An 11,411-nucleotide genomic window follows, 5' to 3' on the forward strand; every position below is an offset into this window, starting at 1 on the left:
TCATACCCGGGGTCAAGAGAAATGTTGAATTTTCAACTTTCTTTAAAACTTCAGTAAACAACATTTTCAACATTTAGGCAACATTTTTTTTGCGTTCACATCATCCGCCTGATATTAAACTATGGTTTAAAGACATTATTGCCCGATTTCAGAGACGTTGACTTTCCACCCTTTTTTCATACCCGGGGTCAAGAGAAATGTTGAATTTTCAACTTTCTTTGACGCTTCAGAAAACAACATTTTAAACATTTAGGCAACATTTTTTTGGGTTCATATCATCCGCCTGATTATAAACTATGGTTTAAAGACATTATTGCCCGAATTTAGAGACGTTGACTTTCCACCCTTTTTTCATACCCGGGGTCAAGAGAAATGTCGAATTTTCAACTTTCTTTAAAACTTCAGTAAACAACATTTTAAACATTTAGGCAACATTTTTTTGCGTTCACATCATCCGCCTGATCATAAACTATGGTTTAAAGACATTATTGCCCGATTTCAGAGACGTTGACTTTCCACCCTTTTTTCATACCCGGGGTCAAGAGAAATGTCGAATTTTCAACTTTCTTTAAAACTTCAGTAAACAACATTTTCAACATTTAGGCAACATTTTTTTTGCGTTCACATCATCCGCCTGATATTAAACCATGGTTTAAAGACATTATTGCCCGATTTCAGAGACGTTGACTTTCCACCCTTTTTTCATACCCGGGGTCAAGAGAAATGTTGAATTTTCAACTTTCTTTGACGCTTCAGAAAACAACATTTTAAACATTTAGGCAACATTTTTTTTGCGTTCATATCATCCGCCTGATTATAAACTATGGTTTAAAGACATTATTGCCCGAATTTAGAGACGTTGACTTTCCTCCCTTTTTTCATACCCGGGGTCAAGAGAAATGTCGAATTTTCAACTTTCTTTAAAACTTCAGTAAACAACATTTTAAACATTTAGGCAACATTTTTTTGCGTTCACATCATCCGCCTGATCATAAACTATGGTTTAAAGACATTATTGCCCGATTTCAGAGACGTTGACTTTCCACCCTTTTTTCATACCCGGGGTCAAGAGAAATGTCGAATTTTCAACTTTCTCTGAGGCTTCAGAAAACAACATTTTCAACATTTAGGCAACATTTTTTTTGCGTTCACATCATCCGCCTGATCATAAACTATGGTTTGAAGACATTATTGCCCGATTTCAGAGACGTTGACTTTCCACCCTTTTTTCATTTCAAGAGAAATGTTGAAATTTCAACTTTCTTTAAAACTTCAGTAAACAACATTTTCAACATTTAGGCAACATTTTTTTTGCGTTCACATCATCCGCCTGATATTAAACCATGGTTTAAAGACATTATTGCCCGATTTCAGAGACGTTGACTTTCCACCCTTTTTTCATACCCGGGGTCAAGAGAAATGTTGAATTTTCAACTTTCTTTGACGGTTCAGAAAACACATTTTAAACATTTAGGCAACATTTTTCTTGCGTTCATATCATCCGCCTGATTATAAACTATGGATTAAAGACATTATTGCCCGAATTTAGAGACGTTGACTTTCCACCCTTTTTTCATACCCGGGGTCAAGAGAAATGTCGAATTTTCACCTTTCTTTGAGGCTTCAGAAAACAACATTTTCAACATTTTTTTGCGTTCACATCATCCGCCTGATCATAAACTATGGTTTAAAGACATTATTGCCCGATTTCAGAGACGTTGACTTTCCACCCTTATTTCATACCCGGGGTCAAGAGAAATGTCGAATTTTCAACTTTATTTGACGCTTCAGTAAACAACATTTTCAACATTTAGGCAACATTTTTTTTGCGTTCACATCATCCGCCTGATATTAAACCATGGTTTAAAGACATTATTGCCCGATTTCAGAGACGTTGACTTTCCACCCTTTTTTCATACCCGGGGTCAAGAGAAATGTTGAATTTTCAACTTTCTTTGACGCTTCAGAAAACAACATTTTAAACATTTAGGCAACATTTTTTTTGCGTTCATATCATCCGCCTGATCATAAACTATGGTTTAAAGACATTATTGCCCGAATTTAGAGACGTTGACTTTCCACCCTTTTTTCATACCCGGGGTCAAGAGAATTGTCGAATTTTCAACTTTCTTTAAAACTTCAGTAAACAACATTTTAAACATTTAGGCAACATTTTTTTGCGTTCACATCATCCGCCTGATCATGAACTATGGTTTAAAGACATTATTGTCCGATTTCAGAGACGTTGACTTTCCACCCTTTTTTCATACCCGGGGTCAAGAGAAATGTCGAATTTTCAACTTTCTTTGAGGCTTCAGAAAACAACATTTTCAACATTTAGGCAACATTTTTTTTGCGTTCACATCATCCGTCTGATCATAAACTATGGTTTAAAGACATTATTGCCCGATTTCAGAGACGTTGACTTTCCACCCTTTTTTCATTTCAAGAGAAATGTTGAATTTTCAACTTTCTTTAAAACTTCAGTAAACAACATTTTCAACATTTAGGCAACATTTTTTTTGCGTTCACATCATCCGCCTGATCATAAACTATGGTTTAAAGACATTATTGCCCGAATTTCAGAGACGTTGACTTTCCAACCTTTTTTCATACCCGGGGTCAAGAGAAATGTCGAATTTTCAACATTCTTTAAAACTTCAGTAAACAACATTTTAAACATTTAGGCAACATTTTTTTTGCGTTCACATCATCCGCCTGATCATAAACTATGGTTTAAAGACATTATTGCCCGATTTCAGAGACGTTGACTTTCCACCCTTTTTTCATACCCGGGGTCAAGAGAAATGTCGAATTTTCAACTTTCTTTGAGGCTTCAGAAAACAACATTTTCAACATTTAGGCAACATTTTTTTTGCGTTCACATCATCCGCCTGATCATAAACTATGGTTTAAAGACATTATTGCCCGATTTCAGAGACGTTGACTTTCCACCCTTTTTTCATACCCGGGGTCAAGAGAAATGTCGAATTTTCAACTTTCTCTGAGGCTTCAGAAAACAACATTTTCAACATTTAGGCAACATTTTTTTTGCGTTCACATCATCCGCCTGATCATAAACTATGGTTTGAAGACATTATTGCCCGATTTCAGAGACGTTGACTTTCCACCCTTTTTTCATTTCAAGAGAAATGTTGAAATTTCAACTTTCTTTAAAACTTCAGTAAACAACATTTTCAACATTTAGGCAACATTTTTTTTGCGTTCACATCATCCGCCTGATATTAAACCATGGTTTAAAGACATTATTGCCCGATTTCAGAGACGTTGACTTTCCACCCTTTTTTCATACCCGGGGTCAAGAGAAATGTTGAATTTTCAACTTTCTTTGACGGTTCAGAAAACACATTTTAAACATTTAGGCAACATTTTTCTTGCGTTCATATCATCCGCCTGATTATAAACTATGGATTAAAGACATTATTGCCCGAATTTAGAGACGTTGACTTTCCACCCTTTTTTCATACCCGGGGTCAAGAGAAATGTCGAATTTTCACCTTTCTTTGAGGCTTCAGAAAACAACATTTTCAACATTTTTTTGCGTTCACATCATCCGCCTGATCATAAACTATGGTTTAAAGACATTATTGCCCGATTTCAGAGACGTTGACTTTCCACCCTTATTTCATACCCGGGGTCAAGAGAAATGTCGAATTTTCAACTTTATTTGACGCTTCAGTAAACAACATTTTCAACATTTAGGCAACATTTTTTTTGCGTTCACATCATCCGCCTGATATTAAACCATGGTTTAAAGACATTATTGCCCGATTTCAGAGACGTTGACTTTCCACCCTTTTTTCATACCCGGGGTCAAGAGAAATGTTGAATTTTCAACTTTCTTTGACGCTTCAGAAAACAACATTTTAAACATTTAGGCAACATTTTTTTTGCGTTCATATCATCCGCCTGATCATAAACTATGGTTTAAAGACATTATTGCCCGAATTTAGAGACGTTGACTTTCCACCCTTTTTTCATACCCGGGGTCAAGAGAATTGTCGAATTTTCAACTTTCTTTAAAACTTCAGTAAACAACATTTTAAACATTTAGGCAACATTTTTTTGCGTTCACATCATCCGCCTGATCATGAACTATGGTTTAAAGACATTATTGTCCGATTTCAGAGACGTTGACTTTCCACCCTTTTTTCATACCCGGGGTCAAGAGAAATGTCGAATTTTCAACTTTCTTTGAGGCTTCAGAAAACAACATTTTCAACATTTAGGCAACATTTTTTTTGCGTTCACATCATCCGTCTGATCATAAACTATGGTTTAAAGACATTATTGCCCGATTTCAGAGACGTTGACTTTCCACCCTTTTTTCATTTCAAGAGAAATGTTGAATTTTCAACTTTCTTTAAAACTTCAGTAAACAACATTTTCAACATTTAGGCAACATTTTTTTTGCGTTCACATCATCCGCCTGATCATAAACTATGGTTTAAAGACATTATTGCCCGAATTTCAGAGACGTTGACTTTCCAACCTTTTTTCATACCCGGGGTCAAGAGAAATGTCGAATTTTCAACATTCTTTAAAACTTCAGTAAACAACATTTTAAACATTTAGGCAACATTTTTTTTGCGTTCACATCATCCGCCTGATCATAAACTATGGTTTAAAGACATTATTGCCCGATTTCAGAGACGTTGACTTTCCACCCTTTTTTCATACCCGGGGTCAAGAGAAATGTCGAATTTTCAACTTTCTTTGAGGCTTCAGAAAACAACATTTTCAACATTTAGGCAACATTTTTTTTGCGTTCACATCATCCGCCTGATCATAAACTATGGTTTAAAGACATTATTGCCCGATTTCAGAGACGTTGACTTTCCACCCTTTTTTCATACCCGTGGTCAAGAGAAATGTTGAATTTTCAACTTTCTTTGACGCTTCAGAAAACAACATTTTAAACATTTAGGCAACATTTTTTTTGCGTTCATATCATCCGCCTGATTATAAACTATGGTTTAAAGACATTATTGCCCGAATTTAGAGACGTTGACTTTCCACCCTTTTTTCATACCCGGGGTCAAGAGAAATGTCGAATTTTCACCTTTCTTTGAGGCTTCAGAAAACAACATTTTAAACATTTAGGCAACATTTTTTTTGCGTTCATATCATCCGCCTGATTATAAACTATGGTTTAAAGACATTATTGCCCGAATTTAGAGACGTTGACTTTCCACCCTTTTTTCATACCCGGGGTCAAGAGAAATGTCGAATTTTCAACTTTCTTTAAAACTTCAGTAAACAACATTTTCAACATTTAGGCAACATTTTTTTTGCGTTCACATCATCCGCCTGATATTAAACCATGGTTTAAAGACATTATTGCCCGATTTCAGAGACGTTGACTTTCCACCCTTTTTTCATACCCGGGGTCAAGAGAAATGTTGAATTTTCAACTTTCTTTGACGCTTCAGAAAACAACATTTTAAACATTTAGGCAACATTTTTTTGCGTTCATATCATCCGCCTGATTATAAACTATGGTTTAAAGACATTATTGCCCGAATTTAGAGACGTTGACTTTCCACCCTTTTTTCATACCCGGGGTCAAGAGAAATGTCGAATTTTCAACTTTCTTTAAAACTTCAGTAAACAACATTTTAAACATTTAGGCAACATTTTTTTGCGTTCACATCATCCGCCTGATCATAAACTATGGTTTAAAGACATTATTGCCCGATTTCAGAGACGTTGACTTTCCACCCTTTTTTCATACCCGGGATCAAGAGAAATGTCGAATTTTCAACTTTCTTTAAAACTTCAGAAAACAACATTTTCAACATTTAGGCAACATTTTTTTTGCGTTCACATCATCCGCCTGATAATAAACTATGGTTTAAAGACATTATTGCCCGATTTCAGAGACGTTGAATTTCCACCCTTTTTTCATACCCGGGGTCAAGAGAAATGTCGAATTTTCAACTTTCTTTAAAACTTCAGTAAACAACATTTTAAACATTTAGGCAACATTTTTTTGGGTTCACATCATCCGCCTGATCATAAACTATGGTTTAAAGACATTATTGCCCGATTTCAGAGACGTTGACTTTTAACCCTTTTTTCATACCCGGGGTCAAGAGAAATGTCGAATTTTCAACTTTCTTTAAAACTTCAGTAAACAACATTTTAAACATTTAGGCAACATTTTTTTGCGTTCACATCATCCGCCTGATATTAAACTAATGCTAATGCTAATGATTTTTGTTCCATTCATTTAGGGAAAAAAAGACAAGAATGGTTTGCTTTTACTTACAAAGTAGAAAAACTTACTTGGACAAGATTACCACAAGAGTACACTGCAAGTCCAACCATTTTTGGTCAAAATATTCAGGTGTGTCTCAGTAACTTCACTCCAAAGGAAGTCAAATTTTGGTTTATGTAGATGACATCTTGTTAGTAAACGAAAATCAAGACAAATGCAAAAAAGATACTCACACTTGAGTATTTTCATAAAACAGTGAAAACAAGTTACAACTTTGGAAATAAGTCTGATATTTGGGACATAACTTAACCAAACAAGATAGAACAGTGAACCAAGAAAGAAAGAACCCAAACTTCTAAACAAGTTATACATAGGCCCCCGAAGAAAAAACATGGTTACCAAAATCACTGTTTAAATGGGCTTCAGTTTTGAGTCATGGGTTGACCCTTTGTCTCAACAGGAAGGATGGCAGACTAGATAAATGGGATTTATAACACGCACGGGTTTAATTCCTTCTCAAACATTTTTTGTAAGCAGTGTTTAATCTGCATCAGAAATAACTCCCGAGGTCAATTGAGACCAAAACGTGGCTCATTCCCTGATCCAATTTATCCATTCTAGACCATTCACCTAGATTTTACTCAGTTATCTAAACATAAAAGGTGTTGAATATTGTCTAGTACTTATAGACGCCTTCTCTAAGAGGGTTGAGATCTTTCCAAAGGCTAAACCAGATGCACTCACAGTAGCCAAGGCATTATGTAAACACATAATTCCTCAGTTTGGAATTCCGGAGATCATCAGAAGTGACAACGGATCACATTTTGTCAACAAAGCGATTGACAGCAACAGACAGAGCACATCGGTGAACAGGTCTTCATCAAGGTCATCAAGTGAAAGGCGTGGAAAAGTGATTGCTGGGAAGCACCGTTCCGGGTTCTCCTCACCACCCTTATGGCTGTAAAGGTGGAAGGAAAAATCCCCTGGATTCACCTTTCCCACTGCAAACTGCGACATCTTGACAACCCTCCGAGACCTGACCCTGTAGACCACAACTCATCCAGGCAACAATAAGCGCAGGACTTCAAACTACTAAGCTGAGACAACAACAGTGTTCTGACAGGGTTTTTAAGTATTTGTAACCTCTGACTACCCTGGGCACTGCAACAATGATTCGCCCCCCTTTTCTACGCCCCATACTCACCACCCTGTTCCTAACCACTTTCATCGTCGGAGCACCATGGGCATGGTGGGAAACACCGACCACAAGGGACATCATGGACGGTAAAAAGGAGGGTATAGAAAGAGCATACCAAACCCACGTGACCTGCAAGAACAACCAAGACCAAGAGAGAAAACCTCAGGGCATTGACCCTTGGGTAAATCAAATGCTCTATTATAAATGCCAAAAAGATTTCTCTCTGAACATCCCAGTCTGATGATAATATGTAAAGAAAGCTTTGGCACTTCTTACAGAGGCAAATAGTCATATGATATGTTCCAAAAAAAGGTATAGAATCATGCAAGTCTACTTTATACTCCAAATCTTTCTGGACTAAACTATTAGGTGTGACACGTAGAACTCAAGATGAAGATCAAGATCTCAGAAACCAAGCGGTGTCCCAGACAAGTGGGCTGATCCCATAGGTCCAGGATTCGAGAAATTCCCTGTTATCTCCGCTATCTTCCCTGTAACACCCAACTAAAACATAGACCGTATTAATTACATCCATTACAATGTCCAACGTATTGGTATTTTCACATAAGCTGGTTTCTTGGCTATTCACGAACAATTGTACGCCACTACTCTTATGGCCTTACAAACCAGGGTAGCTGTGGACATGCTATTGCCTGTGATAATGACAGTGATAATCCACTTAATGATTTCTTGGACAGACAAATGGAAAACTTTGGCATTATCCATCTACTCCACATTGGCAGTTATTATAGTATATTGGAGTATGTGCCTTTTGCGGATGTTGCTGTATTCCTTTGATTAGAAATATGTGGGAGAGAACTATCAGCACCGCCATTCAGAGTAAACTGTCAGGTCCACCGCCATATTCAGGAACCGAAGTTACGTCCTTTACTCGCAGAACCAGAGAACGAGGAAGTCTCTGTGTCGGATTCCGAATCCGATTATATTGAGGTGGAATGTTTAGATTAATAGACAAGTTATGATAAGAACGTGGAAAATAGCAATAAGTCACAATGTTTTCTGAAAAAATGTTTAGCTAAAACATGAAAGTTTATTATGATAAACAGATTTATGTTGCTTTTATAGTCTTATCACAATAAACATGTAGCCGAGCTTGCTGCGACTCACAATGAGCTGGAAGGAATGTGCCCATTTAGAGTTTCTCAAGAAATGACAGTTTGTGCATTAAGATACAGTGACCGCAAGATATGCGAGCTGCTATGCCACGCTCACGGAGTCATACAGAAAACCGTTTTTGCTGGCTGCGTCCGGGAGAAAATATCTGACAGCCCACATCTAGGGAGAAGAGAGCCTTGATCCAGGAGGAAGTGCGAAACTTTGTGGAAGCAGGGAGAAGAGCAAAATCCATCAAGCTCGTAACTCAAGGAGCCTGGACGAGGTGGAACTTCCCCAAGAGATCCATCACATGGAGTGAACTGGGGCAGTTGGAGCCCTTCCAGATATCCTTTCTACTCCGAGCAGGACACCTTACCGACCCCAGTATATTGCACAGGTGGGAGATGAGGAAGGACTAACTTTGCAGATTGTGTGGCGGTAAAGGATCAATGGCGCACATTCTATCTGGGTGCAAACCTCTATCTACCTGAAACTGCCCCAACTTCAGCCCCAGCGCCCCTAGATTGGCCTGGTTCTGGCCTTCTGGCCGATATTTTAGGTGCATTCAAGGAACCTGCTTGTTGAACTCGATTCCAGTAGTCCTTTGAATTACTCCAATCTCGTTCTATGAGTGAGCCAACTTTAACCACTTGTTCTACGGTGGAGACTATCCCAGGCAAACCGCTAGCCAACTTTGGGTTACAGGCAATTAGGATACTGCGCACAACCTCCTCTTCTTGCATCTCCGGTCTCCATTTTAGACAAACTGACCGCTTTGACCCAGTGCCATGACAAGGTGTTGGCAGTGCTTGCAGATATCCTGGAGCAAGAGAGGGGGAAGAAGCAACCAACCAAAGCAAGACCACTGCTGGGCCCCATCACCTTTGTGAAAGAAGGTCAAAGACCTGTTGTCCAAAGCAAAGCCAGGCAGAACCTCCTGCAATCAGCACAGCGATGGGAAATTGAGGATGACCTCGGAAGGAAACTATATTTCCCAGAGTCTTTACTCTTCACCACTCTAAGACCAGACATCGTAATGTGGTCTCTAGAGGGGAATAAGATCATCCTGGTGGAGTAGACAGTGCCGTGTGAGGAAGCTGCAAAGAGGAAAAAAGCCAAATATCACCAACTTGTCCAAGACTGCCGGGATAAGGGGTGGACAGCATGGCTGATGACGGTGGAAGTGGGATGTCGAGAGTTCCCAGCTCAATCAGTGTGGGATCTATTAATGAAGATTGGACTGAGAGGCCACTTAAGGAAAGCAGCAGTTCACAGGCTGGGAGAAGCGTCTGAAAGAGCCTACTGTTGGCTCTGGCACAAAAGAGAGGGCACAAGCTGGAAGCCTGGGGGAGAGGGGCAGTGACTTGGCCAGTCACTGCAGACCCACCAACTAGAGGGCGTTGTGGTTAAGGGTCGAAACTCCCAGAGACGGTTGGGGACCACCTGATAACTTCTCTCCCAGGCCAAGGCTTCACCCATTAGAAATGGGTGTATACTAGCATCGCAGATGTATTATGCATGTATTACCTTTTCTATTTTTCAGAATCACTCTGGATATTATGTGTGAATTCTGCCTCTTAATATTAACATTTTAAAAATATGAATTCATAGCAAAGACTGACTTACTCTTTTTGTTATATCTTTTTTTGCCAACACAACTTCTTCTTCTTGCCTTTGTTTTAGTTCGGGAATTTATCTTAGAATATTACGTACTATTTTCATCCAAATACATGTTTGTCAGATTTTATTAACTGTGCTTTCATGTCTTTTTTTTAGGGTTCTTTTGGAGCTCTTCAGTAGATCTGTGAAGACTCCTCTAAGTTGCTGGACAGCGATGCTCTGAACAGGCCGCTCAACATAATGATCCCCAAATTTCTACAGTTCTTTAAGCACTGCAGCCCGAAAATCAGGTTATAAACACGTATATAGTGAGACAAGTTTGGAAACAAGTTTGGAAATAAGAAACACTGGACACTTCTTCAGAGTTCATCATTTTGGTGTTTACTAAATTGTGTGTGTTGGGTTGTTACAAAGTTGTTATTTATTCTGATTAAAATATTGTATTATTGTTACAAAGCTGTCTTTTCTTCAAATGAAAATAAAACGGGTGTTTAACATGGACAAAATGCATAAAAAGTCACAGATTCAGGAAAATCAATATTCAACATTTACAACATCAACACAAACATAAAAAAATAAACATCTGATTAGTAATGTTTACTGCCTGCATGTGTATGTGAAAACCAAAGAGGATTGAGAGAACTATTCAATTCAATTTTATTTAAAGTGTCTTATCATAACAAAGTTATCTCAAGACACTATAGAGTTGAAATAAGACTATAGTTGATTAAGAAAAAAATAGATCCCAGCAATTCAACAAAGAGCAAGAAGCGAAACACTGTACAGTGAGCTGTACAGTGAGCTATGGCGAGGAAAAGAAAAAGAGATGATAAGGAGAGGAGTAAGGGAAATTATAGTGAGAAAAAAAGAGGAGATTGTAGGAGAGTCCATGGAGGTGCTGGAGAGAACTCAGGATCTGATGACGTGGTGAAGATCCTGGATTAGCAGCAGCTCTGGAGGTGGAGCCCTGGGGCTACGATGACTAAATAATACAAAACAGCATTAAGATCACATAAATAATATCAGAAAAACACAAATAACACGTATTACATCACATATAGTATAATTTTGTTAGAGAAATTAGAGATGTACATCAAACACATACAATTTGACTTAATATGATGTATGAGTGTAATAAATCGCTCAAAATCAGAAAACGTTCATTGCAACAGCACAGGCTTTTTTTGTGGTGTTATTAAAAAAATAATAATAAAGTGAAATAAGTGAATTAAAGTT

This window comes from Callionymus lyra, chromosome 1, assembly GCF_982586985.1.
Source record: "Callionymus lyra chromosome 1, fCalLyr1.hap1.1, whole genome shotgun sequence".
NCBI lineage: Eukaryota > Metazoa > Chordata > Actinopteri > Syngnathiformes > Callionymidae > Callionymus > Callionymus lyra.